The following is a 22477-nucleotide window of genomic DNA, read 5'->3' on the forward strand; positions in this document are numbered from 1 at the left end:
TTACACCATCAAAGTGAGGACATTTGTGCAAAGTGTCCTCACTTCTTTCTAAGGCTATTTTAATGTTGAGACTTGGTTTTAGTGTATATCATATCAGCGTTAGGGCTAGGGAAAGAATTAGGTCAATGAATGTCCTCACTTTTTCCCCCCCCATTTACTTTTATATATGCACAAAACAAACAAGCGCAGACATAGATTCAGCAAAATAAAACAAGAAAACACAAGACAAGTTTCATATGCAACATCTAAAACATAGGTTTTCAACAGGGGGGGCGCAATCCCTACAGGGTCTTTGGTTGATTCAACATTTTTTGTATATTTTTTTTTTATTTGATTTTAAAAAAAATTTAACACTTAATGCAAAATGATAATATAGAACACAAATAGTAGGTAGGGGGTCCATAATTAATCTCTCCATCAGTTTGGGGTCCTTGGCCTGAAAAACATTGAAGACCTCTGGTCTAAATGAGTATCAAGAAGAAGAAAAGACATGTACAATATGTACATCATAATGACCTTAAATAATTTTCAAATTTCAACATAATCCTCCTGATTATTTTGAAAAGATCCAGTTGTTCATAATTATTTTCTTTGTGCACAACGAGAGGAATCGTTACCTGAAACTTTATTAAAATTCTGAATGCCCTCACAAGGACAGCTGTTCAAACATGTGTGTGTGTCTGACGCCAGAGCGTGATGAGGTCACTCCTGTCTGTCCGTAAACACTGTTCGCCCTGTTAGACACGAACACACACACACACACACAAAGAGTGTAACACACCTCTTATCTGCGAGTCCCACTCTCTCCCATCTTTTGTCCTCTCCTTTTGTTTAAACCTCCCTCTCAGTGCGCGGGAAATCGGCCGCATCGAGTCATCGACACACAGAGATGCGCTCCAATGCGATGCAGCGCTAGACTCTCGCTGCAGTGTTCCAGGAAGGCCTCGAAAGTTTGTTGATGCCTTTCTTTCCATTTCCATTAACAGCTAGAAACAACTACCTTCCACTGCGGCAGCCTTGGCGTAAACAGAAACACTCTGAATCCACCAGGAGAGTGTTCTTTCATGGATCGATGGGCCAAATCACAAAAAGTTGGGTCTGGTTCTTGGTGCCATGACTCTGTTAAAAGCGGCCTAAGCTGAGTACATTTTAAATTGTGTCTCTTTGTCTACATGTTGTGTGGCTGTCTAGACTAAGTGGGAACTACTAAAGACTGAATCAGCCATAACCATGTGTTTTTATAGAGGACAAACAATTTAACGTTAAAATAATAAGAATGATGTGTTAAACTTTCTGGGGGAAAAAAACTTTAAAACTGTAACTGGAAAAAGCAAAGCAACTGAACAACACCAAGAAAACAGGAGTTTAGTTTAAACCTGGCAGAGTTGAATGTCTCCACTTATTTGTCCAGTGCCGTATCGCGAATTGTGTTTTTCTGTCCATGCCCTTAACTGTATATAAATATGGTCAACTTTTTTTCCACTTGCCATGGACAAACTGATGCTAGTTTACCAGGAAAACGGGCAGCGCCATGTTGCAACTTTGCAGTCGATGCCCCGCCCACTCTTTTCTCCAGACTTTCTCTCGTTTTCCTTTAATTAATACTGCGCTCTGCTCTACCTCCAACAGTTACAAAGAAATGTCGGCTTATGCACTGTATTTATTCATTTGTTTATTCCAACTCTCATGGGAACGCTTCACAGAGCCGTGGCCATGGCAACTGTAAGTCATCATGATGTCACATCCTTTTCCTAAAGTGTCAAATAAAGAACTAAAACAAAACTTACCTGAAAAAATGGACACTTATGTATGCAGCAGCATTATATTAATTAAATGATTATTTGATGCGTATTTTAGTTCAGTCCAAGTCCCACTTACTGACATGGAGGAGGTGGAGCTTATGAACTATACTGCAGCCAGTCACCACGGGGAGCTCTACTTCCTTTGAATTCACTTCAGAGGAGAAGTTCTGCTGTCCATCTTTATACATGTGGTGCACACATTTGGGATTTTGAACGCATCACGAAGCTCTGGGCTATAAGTACCCAGGTGGCACAAAGACCTGGAAGTCTCTTAGTCAATGACCGTCATCTTAGCCACACCGAAGAAAAAGAGGAACCACCAACCAGTTTTCCAACTTGTTAAAAATTGCAGCTTCGGCATACAACTGTTAAGTTACACACATCTAAACAAACTGCTAGTTTTAGAAGCTGTTTGCTTAATTTTGCAGTCGGTGATGATTCTGCACAGAAATATGTGACCGCTAATTTTAGCCTTGTGGCTCAGCTGATACAGCTATAATTATTTCCAGTTACACAGAACCCGTTAAATTTAGCCACGGTGTAATGATGACAGTTCAAGAATTAGTAACTCACTTTAATTTTATTTATAACAAGAAAATAACTTTCTGCTTCACTGTTACTCAGTGGAAAGTGACTAACGCCACTATTTAAACTATTAATTATGTCCATCAACCAGGAAGCACCAGGACGAAGACGGCAAGTAGTCAAACAGAAAAGTTCAGTTTTTCTGCTTTACTGTGAAGTAACAGGTTTTAGATACAACAAATAATTGTCTAATCACCATGACAACCAACAAAGCAGAGATTGGCAGGAGGCGGTGTTGCTGATGCAAATGAGCCCTTGACTCGGGGAAAACAAAAGCGGGCGCCCACAACAAAAACGCACGGGCTCGACATACAAACTCTCTGCTCAGGGGCCGGCAGCGAAACAAACCAGGGAGCTACGTTTTCTCAGCGCGCTGGAGAGTGGGAAGATGTGTAGATGTGACTCGCCTTCACTAACTCATGAGTCATCCCTCTAATTAAGAAACCTGAATCGACACCTCTTATCTGCAGAGCAATTATCCAATTACAGCTGGAAGGCTGGCGTTTCTTGCAGCTAAATCCATTTGTCCAGTTAAACCAATAAAATAACCTTGATCTTGGTGTCGGGATAAAGTGTCGATCGGATTGCATCCAGCACATCATGCATCGCTAACAGGTCCTCTGTCTCTAAAATGCTCATTTATTTAGTATCAGTTGTATATTTTTCACTTTTTACCCTTTGTAAGATCTTTTACTTAATTTATTGTACCGATTTCTGAGTATTTTGCTGCTCTCTTACATCCTGGTGTAGTCTGGTGACATGCTGTTAATAAGTTGTTGTGTGAAATAAATACAGAGCATATCTAACAGTGATTTGTATCTTAAATTCGTACTTATATTATATTTGGGGTATATATTGTTTTGTATCTTCTCATTCTTCCTTCTTTCATATATTATAATTCGTTTTTTCTGCATTTTTGTTTATTGGAGTAGCTGTGATGTACCCCTGGGGATTAATAAAGTATTTCTAATTCAGATTTAATTGTGGGGTTTGTTTCTGCCAATACAGAGAAAAAGAAAAAAAAAACTCCACTCACAATTAACCAGCTCTAAAACCAACCAGAGATTCAACTTCACTGTGCTTAGATTATTATATGATGATGTGTATCACTGCATCGCTCTTATTCTTCTCTTCATTACGTGAAGCACATTAAAACTATCTGACTGACCTGGTCTGACCAGATTCCAACAGAGCGACTAAAAAACTGATGAGTAAAGAGACAGGACAGAGACAACCGTAATCTACGCATCGAACCTCCTCTTTGTTTATTGATCCAGAACAAACCATTTGAAAGTTACAGACATGGAGAAGCAGCAGGAAATACTAAAGTTGAAACGAGCCACTACCTTGCGAGTACATTCTGTCACTGTAGCTACGCACTCATATTGACGCAGACGTTTAAACCATAGGTCTTCAACAGGGGGTAATGTTCCCCCATAAATTTAAACTACTTTCAACACACATTAATATGAATCCAATACATTTTAGTAAAGGGATAAATGGAGTCAGAAGACGTTATCTTTCAGTCATCACTTCACTCAGCAACACAGGAGCTGTCTCAACAGCACACGAAATGCCACACTAGACCTGTCAATATAAGCTTCCAGATCACAGTAGGCCCCGCCCCCTTTCGCTGCTAAGCCAATCAGGAGGACGCATATTACAAGCTGACTCTGGCAGGTTCCCCGCAATTGGCCAAGAGTCTGCTCAGTCCCCAGGTGAAATCCAGAAGCTAGAGAAGCTAACAGTGCAGCTTGATCACATTAGTCTGAGGCCAAAATAAGTTTAATAATTTCATATATACTGTATCTATATAGTTATGTGTATGTTTATGTTGCACAGCCTCCCTACCTCTGTACATTTGAAATAAAAAAAAATATCTGAACCTAACCTACTAATATTAAATGCAAAATTATGATAATATTGTACATTTATAAATAGCACTAGGCCAAGTTTAATATAGAACACATATAGTAACATATAGTAGGTAGGAAATCCCTACTTAATCTCTCCATCAGTTTGGGGTCCTCGGCCTGAAAAACATTAAAGGCCCCTGTTGTAAATCATGCATCACTGCGACAGATCTGATTCTGAAATGTGCTGATTGAAAAAAAGTCACCTGGTTTCTCTCACCTCTTATGAACATATCAGTAATCCCATCACTTCTAAACAGTGTGCCGCTCTAGTTATGCAGGTGTTGTCATGTGCAGATGGAAAAGTAGTAGATTTTATGCACCTGCAGGTAGATTGTCGCAGGTAGTGCAGGTAAGTCAACCTGAACGTTTCAGAATCGTAGAGAGAGGTACAGAAAATGGCTCCGTATAAAACCTGGTTTCACTCAACTACAAAGACGTCCTTTGTCCGATCTTTTCTGAAGCCAGGACAGAGCTGAGGACCAACGAGAGCGCAGTCACAAACAGAAGTGGTCTCATCCACTCATTTTTAACACTGCCTCCAAGTGGCAGAGGACAGATTCAACACAACGTTTGTGTCGCGCTGCAGCCCGTAGACTCTCCCCACAGAAACTTTTCCCTGACTCCACCGCCTCACATGAGCTCAGAGCTACGTTAGAGTATAATGCGAATGCAGTGAGGGTCGATCCTCCAGTCGGGCTCGCCGTTGATGTCGTCTCTGCCGCTGTAGCAGCTAATCACAGTGATTACCTAACCGCACAGGCTCTTAAGTGCTGCTTATCAGAACTCCTCTGGAGAGCAATTACACCACCTCTGCTATCTCTTTCACATTCAGCCTCCTCCGAAGCTCCTTTTTTTATCCTCCTGTCATCAGCCATCCATCCATCATCTGCTTTTTTTTCTCTCCTCCTCTCCCCTCTGCCCCTTTCTTTTGTCTCCATCCTGTCATTTAAATTCACCGTCTCCTGCCTTCTCTTGCCAGTTTTTTCTTCTTGTTTTATCTCCCATCTTTGACTCACCTTTTCTAACCCAATTGTTGAAATCCATTTATTAGATGGTGAATGTCACAGGATGAGTGAAGGATGATGTGAGGCTAGATAATGGATGTAAAACTGCTTTAAAAACCAGAACGACACAAAGTTGTTTGTTAAATGTCTGGTTTCGTCTATATAATGACATTCTTCGCTACCAACGGACAGTGATGCACTGTTCTGAGTTAAGCTAAAATGTTCCCCTAAAGGTCACAGCACCGCCTGACTTCTTAGGGAGGAGAGGGATCTGTCTGGGCCGAGGGGGAAGGAGCAGGAGGAGGTGGTGGTGTACACAAGCGAAAGCAAAACTGAGCAGGTGAGTAAAGCTGGGGCTCTCAGCTAACCACAGTCATCCTCCTGCATCCTCAAGGTCAGAGATAAACGCCGCAGATTAGCTTTCCAAAGAGGTCGGAAATACATCAACACAAGAGATTTAGGAAAAGGAGTAAAGGTAAATTAAATCCGGTCGAGACTGGAGACTGCTTGTTTTTTTCTATACATATATTTTAAGTTGAAAGCTGAAGAGAAAAGGAGGAAAGGATGAAGTAAAAGAAAGACAAACTGACGGACGAGCGGGTCCATTTTCACAGTGGGTGAAAAGAGAGCGAGAGAGAAAATGAGTATTGATTTGTGTATTACACCGGCTTGAGTAGACAAGAGGAATTCTGAAGGAGGCTTTGTGTTGACGTGTTACTAGAAAGTCCACTAACGTCTATTTCCCTGCAGCTCAGTGAATCACGATGCTTGCTGAGAAATCGTCTCTGCCTGAGGTGGATCATCTGCTCGCCAGCTTAACAAAAAGTTCACAAGTGGGGAATTCAAAGCTGGAGCTGTTCACAGCTTATTTTTTCTTTACGTTTTCTTGGTCAAATCTGAGAAGAAGAAAAAAAAGCCAGTGTTGTTTCTAAACCTTCAAAAAATGTCTAGGGCGGCATTCACAGCCATCAGTAATCCATGATTTGATTTCATCCTTAAAGCTCAGCGTGATGCATTTTCTTTCCATTTCCTCCTTCTGGACATGAGCATTAAAAAGATATAGGGCACTGATAGTAAAGAAAATATCGTTCAAATCCAAACTTTCTCACAAATCCGTATCTTTTAATTCATTTAATCAATGTGTCTCTGGCAGCCGGTAGCCGGTAGTTCTAGTTCAGCTTTTAAACCTACAGCTTCCTTCCTGTGACAGTTGTATTTATCATCGGCTTAAGATGCAAAAAGAAAAAAAAAGGAGGTACATCAAATATTAATCCACTACTTTCTCAGAACGAGGTGATCTTTTCCAGCCTTTCTCTGACAGAATGAGGCTCAAGAACTGAACTCTTATTGGCAGAAGTTAAGAATTAATACGAACAGACGCCTTTTGCAAACTGACTAAAAGCCAAAATTTCTACTAAATGTGGGCGATAAATGGGTGGGCAAGTCTTTAAAGTTCAACTGGATGCAGAGAGATGCCAGTGAAGTGGTTCACAGTGAACTACAGGACACTCAAAGGTGTTCTGCTCCATCGCTCTCCCATCTAAAGAAAAACGGTGCATGATCCATGCACAGAGCAGCACACAGCTGAAGAGCTTCACTGACACAAACAGTAGATTTAATTGTTCGGCCTCATGATTTATTAATTGCCTACAGTCAATACCCCTGGAGCTGCTGCTGCTGCTGCTGCTGCGGCAGGGACACGGGAGGCTGCTGCAACTACTGTTAAGATCAGCCTGTTTTTCATCTGCTAATGCAGTTTGACTTTGGGTTTGCAACAAGTTAATGAGGAGCTAAATGCATCTGACAGAGTCAGGTCAGATCCAAACTGACTAGTTCAGAGAGGAGCTCCCTGATTACATCTGTATTTTACTCGATGTCTAAAAAAATCACTCTAGCAGTTTGTCATGTGCAATAAGAGCTCCAAGATAGATAGATAGATAGATAGATAGATAGATAGATAGATAGATAGATAGATAGATGAGTGCAAAATATGGAACCTCTGAGCTAAAACGTCCCTGCAGCACAAACAGCCGACTTGTACTTTTCAGGAGCAGGTGACAGTTTCACAGTTGAAGGACAGAGCAAAGGCATGAATCATTAAACGCTTCACGCATTTTTTCTTTCTTTTTTCTTTACTCACATTCAGACTCTCTCCTCTCCTGTCTCCTGCTGCTCCAGAAACAGATCCACGTATCCAGAAATAAAGGGCGTTTTAATTCATTCAGCCTCCGCGGCGAAACGCGTTGACGGTCCGAGCGAGAGACGGAGTGAAGCGAGCGACCACAGCCGGTAGACTGAGAGGGAGGGAGGTACGGAGGGGGGAGTGAACAATTCATGCACAATTCCGCCCCTTCTCCTTCTCCCTCTCTCTTTCTCTCTCTCTCTCTCTCTGTCTTGATTTGCCTACATTACCATAAACCACACATCAGCATGTTCCCTCTTCTTAATCGGTTTATTCGACACACTCCACTAAAAGTCTTCCAATCCATTGCGCAGTACATTTCACCTTCATGCTGGGGGGAGCACACCAATTGACTCCTTCAAAGTTTGTAAATAGTGTGACGTTTTTTTTTTATGGGGCGGGGCTTAACTCTGGAGGCAAAAAACATCTCAAACACTATAGGCTGTAAATGGCAGTTAGCATAATTCAACAGACTGTTTGGGCTGGAATGGATGAGGAAAATGCATATTTGAGAGAATATACTTATACACTCACTTTCCGACGCTGTGAGCGTTGTTTTAAAAAGTTGGCTGATGGGACTTTATTCATTCACTGGATGGACGGTTTGACCTAAGGAGGACACAGAGGGGACAAAGTCTGGTCTGTCTTTATCAAGTGAAGCCTCTCGTACAAAGATATTACAAGGATTAAGTTGAACCACTGTGATTTGTAATGTAGTAAATGCAACTGGACACCCCTGAAACACCTAACGTTGCTTTAGCTAGCAGTTAGCATTAGCATAAACAAGAGCCCCCAAATAATGATTAACTTGACGTAATTTGTCAAATCATCCATCACTCACTGGATGATACATATTAATCTTATCTGATAAGAAGTGGTGGTTGTTTGGAATAGAAGAATATAACAATGACTTTTGTCCATACAAACATGGAGGGTCTGTCTTTATCAAGTGAAGCCTACAAAGATATTACAAAAAGGAATCACTGTAGAGGGTAACGTAGCATATGGAACACACAACTAACATTGTGTTAGCTGGCGGTTAGCATTAGCATGAACCTGTAACAAGAATCCCCCAAATAATGATTAACTTAACATAATTTCAGTCATGATTTATTCTAACCCATAACGTTATCCAGGCTGAAACTGATGATCCATGACATTTTACTCTTATCTGATAAAAAGTGGTTGTTGATGATTGTCTCACTCCGATCATTTCTTTTAATCACCAAAGTCAAACCAAAGTCAGCAGTGACTGGTACGTGAAAAAACCTCAAGTTAGTAGTTTTGATTTTTTTTGATTTTGACACCAAAACATACAGCAAGGCGACATTTTCATGGATGACAGTGTCAGTTTTCACCTCAAGCTTCCTTTTGTTTTTTGCCTTTAGCAAACGACGTGACGTCACAGTGACAAAGGCCATGAAGGGGTCTATTCAACACACTCCACGAAAACTTTCAATCCATTGTGCAGCACATCTCTTATGACCTGCAGTGCATCTACAAGACTCCTCCACAATCTGTCTCTGTCTCTGTTATTTACCTATGACAGGTTTGGCCAGTTTGTCTATTCACCCCCACTATCCGCAGGACCTCTGCCATCATGAACGTTATAATAATGATCCGTCTTTGTTGTTGTATGCATTTTACTTCCAGTGCAATTGCACAAATACCAAAAGTGTGTCTGTGTATGAATTAATTCATCGTCATGTCAAAAACTAAATCCTCCGCTGTGACCATATAGATGAAGCCAAGACTGAACATATTCTGAATCTGAATTCTGAATCTTTTCAATGGTCTTTTGTATTAGGTGTCATGTAATTCTACCCAGGAGCACAGTGTCAGGACACGCAAAAGAAATATTTGTTTGAGGGCTCTGTGAAAAAGTAAGTAATCTTGCAGTGGTTTCAACGTGCATTCACACAGAGGTGAACTCAATCAAGTCCATCACTTTAATAAATGAAAACGTTCTCAAAATTCTCTTTTGTCCGTAAATGACTAATGTGCTCCTTTAATCATCTGTCTATGAAGTATTAGATGAGACATGAGATTCTGGTGCAGGCCCAGGTCCTGTCATTTGAGAATATCAACGCTGTCTGTTCAGAGGAAGTGTTATCTGGACGGCACATGAAGTTCTCTGGCCGCAGACATGCTTCCTAGCCCGCCTGCAGTTTGGAGGTGGGAGACGATGGTGGTATTTATGTAGAAAATCAGAAACCGATGTCCGTGAGTGTCTGGATTTCTGGGCTCCATGTGTTTCGTGTCTGATCATCGGACTGTGCGTGTGAAAGCTGGAGGAGGCCGGCTGTGTGGTCACCATGAAATTTACAGGGTGCTTGAACCTGCAGGAAGACAGCGAGGGGGTTCACTGTACAGTACGGTTTTCATAAACTCATAAACTCTTTCATAAACTCCCTTTTTATGTTTATTAACAGTACAGTATAATAAAACCGGTGACGTCAGTTCAGCCTCTGTTCTCTGGGAAGTGAACTCTTTCAGCAGAAGCAGAAGATGAGTGAGTTTCGAGGAACTCTTCAAGTGAACACGGTGTGTTACGCGCATGTGTGTGTGATATCTAAACACAGCCGAGCTCGCTAGCGTTAAACCCCCTCCTCAGTAGTCAGCTCATTAAGGCCCATTAAAACACCACGCACCTCATTTACACTGTGTTTTTATGGAAACTCGGCAGCAGACTGATTTAGACTTACGGCTGAGGACCTGGCTCAGACCCCTTGGTTTTATTTCTGTTTATTTATGTCAAGGAGCACGTTGCTTTCCCTCTACTTTATCTGTTCCCATGAAGGTTTTAGGTTTCTCCTTGTTAATCCACCAAGATATAAATTCTGAAGACACTAAACTATATAAACAGAAGGCACAAAGGACATCTACAAAACACCGTCCAAAGTATTAAAGTGGAAAGTGTGGTATATACTATAAATGTCAACAGTTGGATGCTGAAAATGCTCTGGTCAAATCCCTATTTGGTTTTCATTTTGAAACACAAAATGAACTCACATGGATGATGTAAGCCAAGTTTCAGAATTTGAGGCACAAATGAGCAGCAAGACAGTGTTTGAATTCTGTTCAAACCGTCTTCAGGGGAAGTAAACAGCTGTATGAAGAAAGTGAAGATAGTGCAGACAGGGTAAATGAAAACAGGATTATGAATTTACGATACAAACAATGATAATTTGTGTTATTGCAGAGGTAGTATGGATAATGAATAATAACAAATCATAACAGAAGACAGGTGACAAATTTCCTGAAGAGCTGTTTTGATGCTCAAAGTGTCAGGTGATGCAGAAGCAGCAGCAGAAAATCTGTGGCAGGAACTCACCAGTTCTGCATGACTCCAAGACTTGATAACACTGAAACAAGTGAGTTATATAAAACATATCCTAATTAGAGATTAGATACCAAAAACATTTTTTATTCTTTGTACTGGCCTGTAAATGTGTTTATATCTGTTGCAATATTGGAGAATGTGAACACGGAGGTCTAATTTAAGGCAGCCTCTAGTGGCCATTCGAGGAACTGCAGTTTCCACATGTGCTCCAAGTACCTGCAGGAATAAATGTAAATGGTTTCAATGTAATTATAATTTTTTGATTCAGTTATAATTAAAAAAAAAATTGCACAGTTGCACAGATGCGTCTGCGCTACCTCCCTCCAACATCAGGACCCAAGACATTTTTTGCCAAAAACAAAACAAAAAAACAAAACATTTCACACATTTGCAGACGTATGTTTAATAAAATGAAGGATCAATACTTTTCTTATGCTGTGTTTTAGGGATAAGTGTCTACTACAAAAACAAGTTCCAGTTGTCACATTTCCTCTAGTCACACATCTTCAGTTTTCCATTCCATTAACCACCTTCCTGCACATCTGTTCTCAGCTCAGTCATTAGAGCCTTCCTCTATAAATAGACAACTGTTCAAACTCCTTCTGTCATTAGTGACAAGCGTTGTGTTCTCAACCATGACTGTGCCTTTCTGGTCCGATCCAGTGTTCTACCACGTCATCCGTAACCTGTGTCCAAGAATCACTTGACTGTGTTTTGCATAATTGAACTGTGACAGTATCAAATGGCCGCTCTTTCGGTGGAAAACTGAGCAGCGGTTCGGATTTCAAGCAAAATCGATGGCTGCGCAAATTGGTCCAAGTCATTTCCCATTAAGGGTCTCAGCATGGCTGCTAAATAACTGTCCCTGAGTCAGCATTGATTCATTTGTGCACAGAAATAAAACAGCAACGTGGAAAAATGCCTCAGTGTTAGCAGCAGAGCGCTACGATATGTGAACCTCACTGTCTGGGTTGATTGAAAAAAGGAGGATTAACAACAATCACAGAACATCACAGATATTTATCTACATCTCCCGTCATGTAATTCCTGCTACACACTAAAGCCTGCACATTGAAAGTTTGCTCTCTAATGTGCAGCACAAGGCTCCAGAGAGGCGTTATCTAACATGCTCACACCAGCATGCAGTTTCTCCACGTGTGTCGCACCCAGCAGCCTGTACCGGTTCTGTTGAGACAGGTGGAGTCTCCCAAACACTGGAGCCGATCCAGGCCAGTGTGAAACACAGACAAGATCAACAGCATGCCGAGATGAAAGACTAAAGCTGCGTCTCCATCGCCGGCTCGAACACAGCTTCTTCTTCTTCCTCTTCTTTTTACGGATTTTCCCGACAAACCAGGTGGGCCTCCAGAGAGGTGGCGACGCTTGAGCAAAGTTTTTAGGCATTTACATTTATCTCCAGCTTGAACTGATGCTGAGCATAACAGTCACTCACCATAACTATCTGAGTATAAACCATGGTATTTAGCGCAGACGTCAATGACCCCCAGAAGATTAACACCTTAATGACTCTCGATTGTTCACTTAGTACAAACAGGAGCTGGTTGTTTCCGTTTAAGCCGTTAGATATGTCAATCTGACGAAGAACCATGCGAAGCCTTCTTAGGAATTTGTTTACATCACAACCAGAGCTGCTTTCACTGGACTTTCTCTGAGAGTGAAGCTCTCCGTGGAAACTGTTTATTGGAAAAGTTTACTGTGTTTAGGTTCACAGAGCTTCAGTTCAAGAAGCTCTGACGGCACTGACATTTTCCATCATGTCACATCATGCGTTATTCATTCATTCGCTTTCTGTAACCGCCCAGCTGTCACTGGCAGTGTGTCGCAGGGCTAACGCAGAGAGACAGCTCCAGTTGCGTGTGTTAGCTGAGTGAAATTAGGATGTATGTGAACATTTCAGTATTACCATATAATTTTAATTTTGGGGGCATGTGTGCAGGCGCGCTCGCTCTGCAGAGAAGGTGATCGGCCGTAGTCTGCAGCCTGTCGATGAGGCTTCCAGGACTCTGAAGCGTGCAGCTGAGATTGTGGCTATTTAACAGACTCCCCTCTGGCCGACGGCTGCGATCCATCGAGTACAGGATCCCTCGCATGGCCAAGAGAAACCCACCACCATCCCACTGTAAGTCTTCCTTTTGTTGCATTGTACAGTGAATATATTTATTGCATATTTTAGTGTGTTTACGATTTATTTTATCTTAATATATATATTTTTTATGCAACAAACTCTAAGACAAATTCCTTGTATGCACAAATATACTTGGCAATATATTCGATGCTGATTCTGATTCTGTTTAATCTGTCTTATTTTAGGTGACTGGGAATTGAAGAGAGTTTCTTGCCCTGGCTCTGCTGCTCTGTTTCATTCAGTTTAGAATCACCAATGAACCTAATGAGCATGAACCTAACGAGGAAGCCGTGCAGACTCCACCCAGAAAGGCCCCAGTTCTCCGATGGACGGGAACCCAGAACCTTCTTGCTGGGAGGCTGTGAAATTACAGAAACGGCCAAATTAAACTATTTATAACATCCGCAACTAAACATGTCAGAATTATTAATATTATAACATTTTCCCAAAAATCCGAAACAAACTTTCTGTTGCTTTATAACCTTAGTATGTTCTAGTGTTAAATGGCAGATTGAGCCTGTTTTAGTGTTTAGTGTATTTTTACAGACACTTCTACCTTCTACCTTGTTGTGAAACGTTATTCATTTCCACAGGGGGCCACATGAAAAATCTCAAAATTTGAACTTAATTTTGATCAATATTAATTTTCTCCCATTGTAAAAAGCAGTAAATTATATATTTTGATAAACTGGTAAATGGAAGTATAAGAATATTCTGTAAATTTTTATTTCAATTTTTAAGTTTTGGTGTAGGTCAAAGAGGAAAATAAAACACAATCGATCTCTAGTTTTGGATATAACGCACTGGAATATTGGAAACTTGAATTCTGTTCAAACCGCCTGTTGGACCGTGTAGCTACATTAATTAATTATTTTCTGTATCTTAATAAATCTCATTAAATGCTTAATAGAAGCTGTCTCAGTCATCCTTTTTGAAGAATTAACGAACGCAGATTCGCGTAAATAATACGTCATGGCTTTTCAAAATAAAAGCAACATAATTGTATTGCATGCACCATATAAATACTTATTTGCCTTTTTTAAAATGTAAAAAAGTATGTGGCCTGCTGGCTGTAAAATGCCCAGGTCCGTCCTATGCATTAAGAATTAAAAGTGCATTATATTTTTTGGGTAAAGGCAGAATTTGGCGCGTTATTTTTGTCCAGAACGTTCTCGTTGTGAGGAATCAACTGCTCAGAGTGAAATAAATCCGCAGATCCTGATCGATGGCGTCTGACTGACCGTCTTAAACCTGCTACACGTGCATGTTTCACTGCTGATTTCTATTGAATAATCGAAGGCACCTTCACGTTTGCTGTTTCACTCCTGAGCTCAGTTCATAATACAAATCAATGTATAGATTCAGTTTCATCTGCACAGATCCTCACACATGGAAGACACATGCTATGTTACTGTTGTGCAACCCTTCCAGCGGAATGGAATTCTACTGATGATGAAATGACTTTCATGCGGGTCTCGTCTGCTCTGCAGGACGGCCAGCGGACACACGGCTGTTATTCAGAAACGCCCCATACATCAACACGTTGCTCAACGGGTCGCGGTGACGCCCCGGTGGTACGAAGAATAGGCCGCTAAAACACAATCTACATTCCTGACCTTCTTCCTCTCCCCCACTCCCTCTCTCTCTCTGATGTTTTATCCTACTCTCTCCACAGCTCCCCACATCGTTCTCCCTCCACGTTTGTCTGCCTCAGCTCCTTCTGAGCAGAACCGGCCCTTCGCGTTGATCTGGTTGGTGGAGTGGAGATAAATGTTGGTTCTCCCAAACAATGAGGCGAACGAGGTGCAGAGTGGAAGTGACGCACTTCTTCTACACGACTATTTCAAATTCCAGCACACAAACTGTTGCAAAACGGTTATTTCAATTAATTGAAAATAAAGAAATATATAGCCCTATATTTGCATTGTTTACAGATTTAAAAGGTTGTTATACCACTGCAGTAATTCATCTGTGCTTTTACTGTTTCTATATATATATATATATATATAGTAGATTTTATTGCGTATTGCTGCTACAATTTTTATTTGTATTGTTTCCGAACCAGAGAGCTACTGAACTGTATATTGTTTTTTTTTGTTTGTTTTTTGCTTTTTTTTAAACCAGACAGTGACAATAAAAATGTCTTATTTTTATTTTGTATCCTAGATATGAACCACACTTTCTGCAATAAACTGCACCAAACTGCTGTCAGACAACATTATGTGTCATGTCATGCAAAAATGACACATGGAAATCTCAGAATTAAAGAAAACTAAAAATCAGATAACACACAAAGTTCAAAATTTCATCTTCAGCGTCTAAATTTTAAAAAAACACAATCTACGTCTAAAATATTGCTACAGTCATGGATTCTAATCTGAATTTGCACGTCCGTAATAAAGAAACCCTGCAGTCACCTGCACTGTTTTCTATTTTAATGCTGTTTTTTTTTTTTTTGTATTTTTTTTTGCAGTCAATCAAATAACTGCACTAAAAATCTGCTGTTGACTTTTCCACTCTAACTCCACCTGACGTCGCGTACGAACATTTGGGCCGAGGTCACTGTGTAGTAACATCACACAGAAAGGCGTCGTACTAATCCCACATTTTTATTTTATTACAGCATATAGTCTCCACCCTCTTAAAATACTGCTATGAATCCCTGTCGGCAATATTAACTGGATGTTTTCATTATCTTGGCAGATGCTGTATTAAATTAACTCAAACACATGCACATTCATAAACTGGTGCCAAAGTTCAGTGTGTGTTTGTGTCTAAATTACCCACAAATTAGGATAAACACCAAAAACATGACACTTTTCCCAATGATTAAATAAATCAAATATGTAAATCACAAACTTGGACCTCAGTTGATTTTAAGAAATCCAAGTCCTCAAAAACAAGTTTAATTGTTCTGTGTATTTACCTATTCGAGTAAAGATGAGAAGATTTCCACATCTCTTCCAGCTCCTCTGTGACCTTTAAAAGAACACACAGTTTCTTTTTTATTTGGAGAAATGAGCTTCACGGTCAGGTCAGCTCCTTCATGCATGATGTTGTTTGATAGATAGATAGATAGATAGATAGATAGATAGATAGATAGATAGATAGATAGATAGATAGATAGATAGATAGATAGATAGATAGATAGATAGATAGATAGATAGATAGATGTCTCAGAGTGATGCTGAAAAACTAGTTGATGCATTTGTGTCTTCCAGGCTGGATTATTGTAACTCATTACTGTCTGGCTCCAAATAGCTCTTTAAAAAGCCTCCAATTGATTCAAAACGCCGCAGCAAGAGCACTGACAGGAATTAGCAAGAGAGATCATATTACTACAGTTTTAGCTCCTCTTCATCGGCTCCCTTTAAAATCTAGAATTGAATTTAAAGTCCTCCTCCTTACGTACAAGGCCCTGAGAGGCCCAGCTCCATCATATCTGAAAGACCTTATCGTACCGTATCGTCCCAACAGATCACTACGATCTCTAAGTGCAGGTCTACTTGTGGTTCTTAGAGTTTCTAAAAGTAGAATGGGAGGTAGAGCCTTCAGCTATCAGGCGTCTCTCCTGTGGAAGCAGCTCCCAGTTTGGGTTCAGGAGGCAGAGACCGTCTCTACTTTCCTTTTTGACAGAGTTGGACTTAACCATCCCTTACAGTAGTCATGCTGCTATAGGCCTAGGCTGCTGGGGGACGATGTACTTTCTATTACTAACCACTGTGTCTCGCTCTAAAAGTACAAACTCTACACAACACTGAGTTTATCTGCGGTGCTGCCTAGGGAGTTATAATAGATTCACTAATCGAAAGACTGGAAAATTAACTTACATGTCCTCCATGGACTTAGTCCAGAGCTGACATCCGAGCCCTCGTAAAACAAGTATGAAGAGAACAACTGTTGAAACATCACCCACAGAAAATCCTTAAAAATGTGTTCTATGGGTCACTGTGTGTTTGTGTGTGTAGTTATGAGACTAATCATGTATCGGACAGACTGAAGATGACTGTTTTGTCCTTTTTATTGTTTAATTTGCTTAATAATGATCTCCATTTCATTCATGCCAATGCTTCCATTCATATTATTGCACCATTGCATCATTTATTTACTTCAAATTCTGTTTCTTGTACATTTGTACATATATCTTGTATATTTGTTTTTGCTTATACTATTGTACTTTATGTCATTTGTGAAATAGTGCCAAATAAATTAAAGCAAAAATAGACCTGAGTAACGAACTTGAAAATTATAACGAGTTGAAAATAACAAACAAGAAGATGCCTAACTGTCTTATCTGCAAAAATGATCCTAGTGTGTAAGTCCACGTGGTTCATTAATAAATAAATGACCTTTTGATGAAAAACATTGAGAGATATAGTATTAGAGGAGCATCTCATGGGTGGTTACAAAGTTATTTGGAAGACACATTTCAGTGTGTACATTTAACAACAACGTTAGATATGGCGTGCCACAAGGCTCTGTACTAGACCCTCTGTTGTTTATTTTGTACATCAATGATATTTGTGTCCAAACTGTTAAAATTAACATCCTGTGGCCAGGTCCCATCTCAAGTAGGCCCTGGGTCGTAATTGGACATAAATCTATTCACATTAAGTGGACAAGCCACCCTTTGATGAGACAAAAAGAAGGTCATAACATCACATTTAATGCAAAGACGGAAGTGCAGGCTAGGGGTTAGCAGTGGATACAGTATGGCTACGGTTAGCGGATGGATTTAATGTGAATTAGTGATCTTGAGTGTGTGACAGCCTCAGGGGTTGTACATTTTGCGGATGAGAACCCAGACTGCCACAGTTTTCCATCCTGTTATTTTATCAAGTGTCTGAGAACAAGTCAGTTCGTCCTGTGTTCTCACGACTTGTCTCCCTTCAGATATATAAAAAATAACTTTCAGTGGTTTTCCTCAATTTGCATATTTTACATATCTCTCTAACCATCTCAACAAATGGGGAATGGTGAAAGCATCCCAAGTGTTTAATCAGCAATATGTTTTGTTGTTTTACATTTGTTTGGATCAATTCCCTGGAAAGATTGATTGATATTTGGTTTCTGCATTGTGTCAAAATCAGCCTGTTCCTCTCTCCTCAGCTGATCTGTGCCCAAATACTACAGTTTTGTTGGTCCAAGCAGAGAGAAATGGTGTGTTTGCATTAACTTCTTCTGATACATATTTCTCAGTGAAGACCAACTTTCTGTAACTGAAAATCAATAAAATATGGAACATGTCTTGACTGATTTAGATTAATTTCACTCCACAGCCCTGCAAAGCTTTAGTTCCTCCCGTCATCTGGATGTTCTTACTTTATTACTTATTAATCTGGTGTATTTGATGCTCAGTGTGTTTGGCTTCAGACTGCTTTCTGTAGCTCAAACAAACAATGATATGCTGCTAGATGGTTTATCTGACTGTCTGAAGGCGAGTCCCGAGAGTAGGTGTCTGGTATCTGATCGGAGAGTGAATATGAAGGGATGCTGTGATGGATGGAAACTAAAATAAATGCATATAAAGATGGACAACCCGTCTCTTGTAGGGTTTTGAAGCTCAACGATATGGAGTGGGTGGGTGACGCCTTGACACAGTGAGCTGTCAATCAACCACAAAGACTAAACTCTTAATTGTGCATAACTTTAAGCCTTGATATAATTTAAACTGGTGAGTCCGCACAGTTGTTATGAATGTAGAAATTAATTCCAAAGACCAAAACTTGAAATCTACCTGTTTCTACCGTAAAGTTGGGACCTTTTAATGCGGGGGTGTATGGGACGACAGCCTCTAGTGTCGTCTTCATTATTCAGCTCCTGACTAACACAGAATATTACTCGTACATGAACTAATACGTGAGCACATGTTTCCACAAACAAAAAGGAAAAGTTTTGGCAAGTGATAAGTTGTTTCCCGTTGAGCCGTGAGATCATCTCATTTAAAAGGGGAAAACATTTTACGCAACGTTCATTTCACACTTACTCGTTGTCCGCCTCTGTAAAGCTCCTTCGGTTGACTCACGGTACTCCGTTGAACTGAAGTAAACAGTTACCGGACTGGGTTAATGAGGAATGTGGAATAAGATGACAAAAGCTGCTTACGGGACTCGAGTACAGGTCTTTCTCAGACACTCATCTTTGTCTGTGGCTCATCTCTGCTCTGTTCTTCCTGCTTTATTCCACTCATTAAATACACATTTAAAATGTGCAGAAATAGGGCAAACCTAATCAGCCCTGGGACTATATGAAAACTGTTTATGAGACACCATGTTTAACCTCACTGAGACTGAATTCCCTGTGATCCCGGTCAGTCCTTCTCTTCAGCAGGTTCTTATCCAGCTCAGCTCTTCCTCACATTCTAAATCAATCGGCTGACAAGTCTGACAGCAAGACATCGGGTTGTTGTGGTATTTGTAGAACAGTAAAACGTTCAATTTGATGCTAAAGTCTTGCGTAAACCTGTCTGAATTAACCCTCGGGCATCAGTTTAACCCTTTACGGGGCAAAACATCACATATGGTCTCTTCAGCACATTTTAAATTGCGTCCCTGTTCTTCCCTGTGAGGTTTAGAAGCATGTGGTTTTCATTCAGCCAATCAGAGAAGATCAAGGAAACATTCTCAGGTCTAATCAGGGTCTAATGTGGCCTTCAAAGTCCACATCAGCGTGAACTCGGAGCACAACTGATTTATTAGGCACCGTGTCTTAATGTTGTGCCTGAATCAGCTCTTATGTTCTAATGCTCTAAATACATGTTAACATTTGTAAACCACTCAAGGAGAAGGAACCATATGTTAAATTCATTCATCTTGATTTTCTCCATGAAAATTAAAGATAAATAAATAAATAGATAAATTTCACAAACGTAAAGCAGTTTTCTGACGTCCTACAATAACACCCTAAGGTTGAAATTTACTTCACAAAACACTTCACAAAAACAACTAAAAATTCAGTTTGACCATTTTGAGTTTTTTAACCATTTAAATACCAGTTTCATTAGTTAAAGTCGCTGTTAAGGGGCTTGGGCATTTTTTTTCAAATCAGTCTCGGATATCAGCTAAAATATTAACTTGGATGCATTATTTGTTTTTGTGTAACATCAGATTTAACATTTTCCATTCTTTTGAGTCATTAACGTAAAAGAAAAAATGTCCCATTGACTCCCATTATAACCACCATAGATATTGTACACACTAGCAGCGCTTGTGATTTCTCTCCACTTATTGTTGAAGTCTCCTCTTTCTGTCTCTCTTGACCATGTTAAAATAAAGTGTCATTTCAGCTGCTCAGAAAACATCAATAAATAATAGAGGACACGTTGATGTGACTGATGAAATGTTAACGCCACTAAAAATAATCATTCCGTGACTAAGCTCTTTAAAGAATAAATACCAGCTGCATGTGTGGGATAAACATTTTCCCGCAGATGTTAATAATCTTAAGGGTACAGTTTGATCCAAAAACAGATGTGGAGGCCGTCCACTAATTTAGGTTGAAATCATAATCATAACATAATAAATCTACTATTTTTTATTTATTTATTGTGTTTTGCATGAATGTGTCTCTTAACACACAGCTTTTACAGAAGTGGTGCGCTGGTGTGATTAGTCAACAGGACGGACTCGGGATAATTGGTGGTGGTGGTGGTGGTGGAAAAGAGTTGAAGAACATCCAGAGTCAGTAATTTACAGTTGTGCATGAGTCTGCCCTTTAGCACAGATTCAAGACAAACTACAATTACCTTCAGAACACCAGCGATGTTAAAGGTCAGTGTTTATTATGGTGAAGTTTGGAGTCTCACGCTTTTCCTTTCACTCTATGGGACGTCCATTGTCCTTATTTTTTTTTCTGTCAATAATCACTGAGTAATTGCCTACTGACTAGTTGTGAATGTTGATGGAAGTCTACTACTGGTATAGTTCAAATACATTGTCATTCAACATGTCATTACTGGTCATGTGACCTCGGGGTCAACGTACACGATCGGCCGCAGCATTAATACCACTGACGGGAGAAGTGAACAACATCTCGTGTCAATTCAAAGTTCTGCTGGGAAACTTTTGGAGGTGAAACATCTGGTGGAGTGGCGTGAGACCAACAACTCGGTCCTGAACGTTGCCAAAAAAACGAAAGAGATCATTGTGGACTTTTCGAAAGAACAAGCCGAGCCACACACCTCCCGCCATCAATCACTCCATGCCTGCACGGGACAGGAACCGCCTGCACAACATTGTGAAGGTGGGTTTCTAAGATTATTGGACTTCCCGCTCGCCACCTGAACACTGCGTACGAGCAGCAGGCTATAGCGGCCTGGCTCGTTGAATTCTACATGAGTCAACGCACGCTCTGTTCCCAGCGTTTGAGCGGCTGCCATCTGGTCGCAGGTTCCGCCGCCCGGCCTGTAAGACCCAGAGGAAGAGAGCAACCTTTTTTCCCATCGTTATTCTCCTCCTGAACTCCGAGGGTGTTACAATAACTTATAAATATCACTACGTCCTCAATATTACAATGTTACTCTTAATTAAATCCATGCTTCACATTGTTTATTGCTGTACCGAATCTGCTGTTTTACATATTATTTTTATATTCGTTTCATAATTACCACGATTCATCTCACTCGTTCTGTTACTGGCAGCAGGCCTGACATTACACACAAAATGCTGCTTTCGCCCACCCACTTGTGCACATTTCTTATCTTGCTCTTTAATCTTATGTACCGCTCTTCGCGCTCCGGGATAAATAAAGTTTTCTCTGATTCTGATTCTGATCCTCGATCCAACATGGTGGTGCACGATCATGCATCAAGAAATCTGTCATACTGTGTAGATGTGTATAAAGTCATTCACTCCACCCATTCCTTTCTGCACTATTCAACTCAGGTTTGCCACTTTATGTATATTGTATATGTCATGTTCTCTTTAGTCTACTTTGTATATACAAGATATAATTTTTTTTATATTTTATATATTACATTTTTTGTTTAGCTGCTGCACCGTAGGCCTTAGAGGAAGGTAAGTTCAATCCTGTTTTGTGTTGCACATCAGAATTGACAATAAAGTTGACTTGATTTCATTTATTTGGATCTACATTATCTTTAGCTAAGGCCACTGCTAGTCTTCCTGGAGTCCACACCCACAACTATCACATCAACACAATTACTCAAAACACAAAACGACACAAACAACAACTAGTAAACACCTCACAACAATCTACAAAACTTAACAAAAAAGACAATCATACATATAATACATATAGTACAGGACTTAGTGCTGCGGTGCTTCTTAGCATAATTTATAAATGGTCAGATCAGTTATTTTATCTACTTACATTAGAAGTGATTCCAGTCTGTTAAATTTATAGTTTGGATCTCATGAAACTATTTAGACTTACACTGATTACACAGCTAATCATTAGCACACAGCTAACAGAGAGATGTTCTGTTAATAGATCCTTTTTCGATAATTCTCTAAAATGATATTTTTTTGTATAATACCTC

At 40.1% G+C, this 22477-nt stretch overlaps 1 protein-coding gene and 1 long non-coding RNA gene across 2 annotated transcripts in view; one reads left to right on the forward strand and one right to left on the reverse strand.

The window, feature by feature from the left end:
• The window catches only part of gpr4 (G protein-coupled receptor 4), a 48006-nt gene extending 40424 nt beyond the window's left edge, over positions 1-7582 (reverse strand). Inside the window, exon 1 of the mRNA XM_047595030.1 lies at positions 7448-7582. The gene's annotated coding sequence lies outside the window, so the exon portion shown is untranslated. The remainder of the gene's footprint in view (positions 1-7447) is intronic.
• A 5121-nt stretch (positions 7583-12703) lies between these two features.
• On the forward strand, positions 12704-14777 carry LOC125013920. Its single transcript, XR_007113412.1, has 3 exons — positions 12704-12972; positions 13164-14552; positions 14654-14777. It is a non-coding gene; the product is annotated as an uncharacterized LOC125013920 (long non-coding RNA).
• Positions 14778-22477: the final 7700 nt, after the last annotated feature.

This window comes from Mugil cephalus, chromosome 9, assembly GCF_022458985.1.
Source record: "Mugil cephalus isolate CIBA_MC_2020 chromosome 9, CIBA_Mcephalus_1.1, whole genome shotgun sequence".
Lineage (NCBI taxonomy): Eukaryota > Metazoa > Chordata > Actinopteri > Mugiliformes > Mugilidae > Mugil > Mugil cephalus.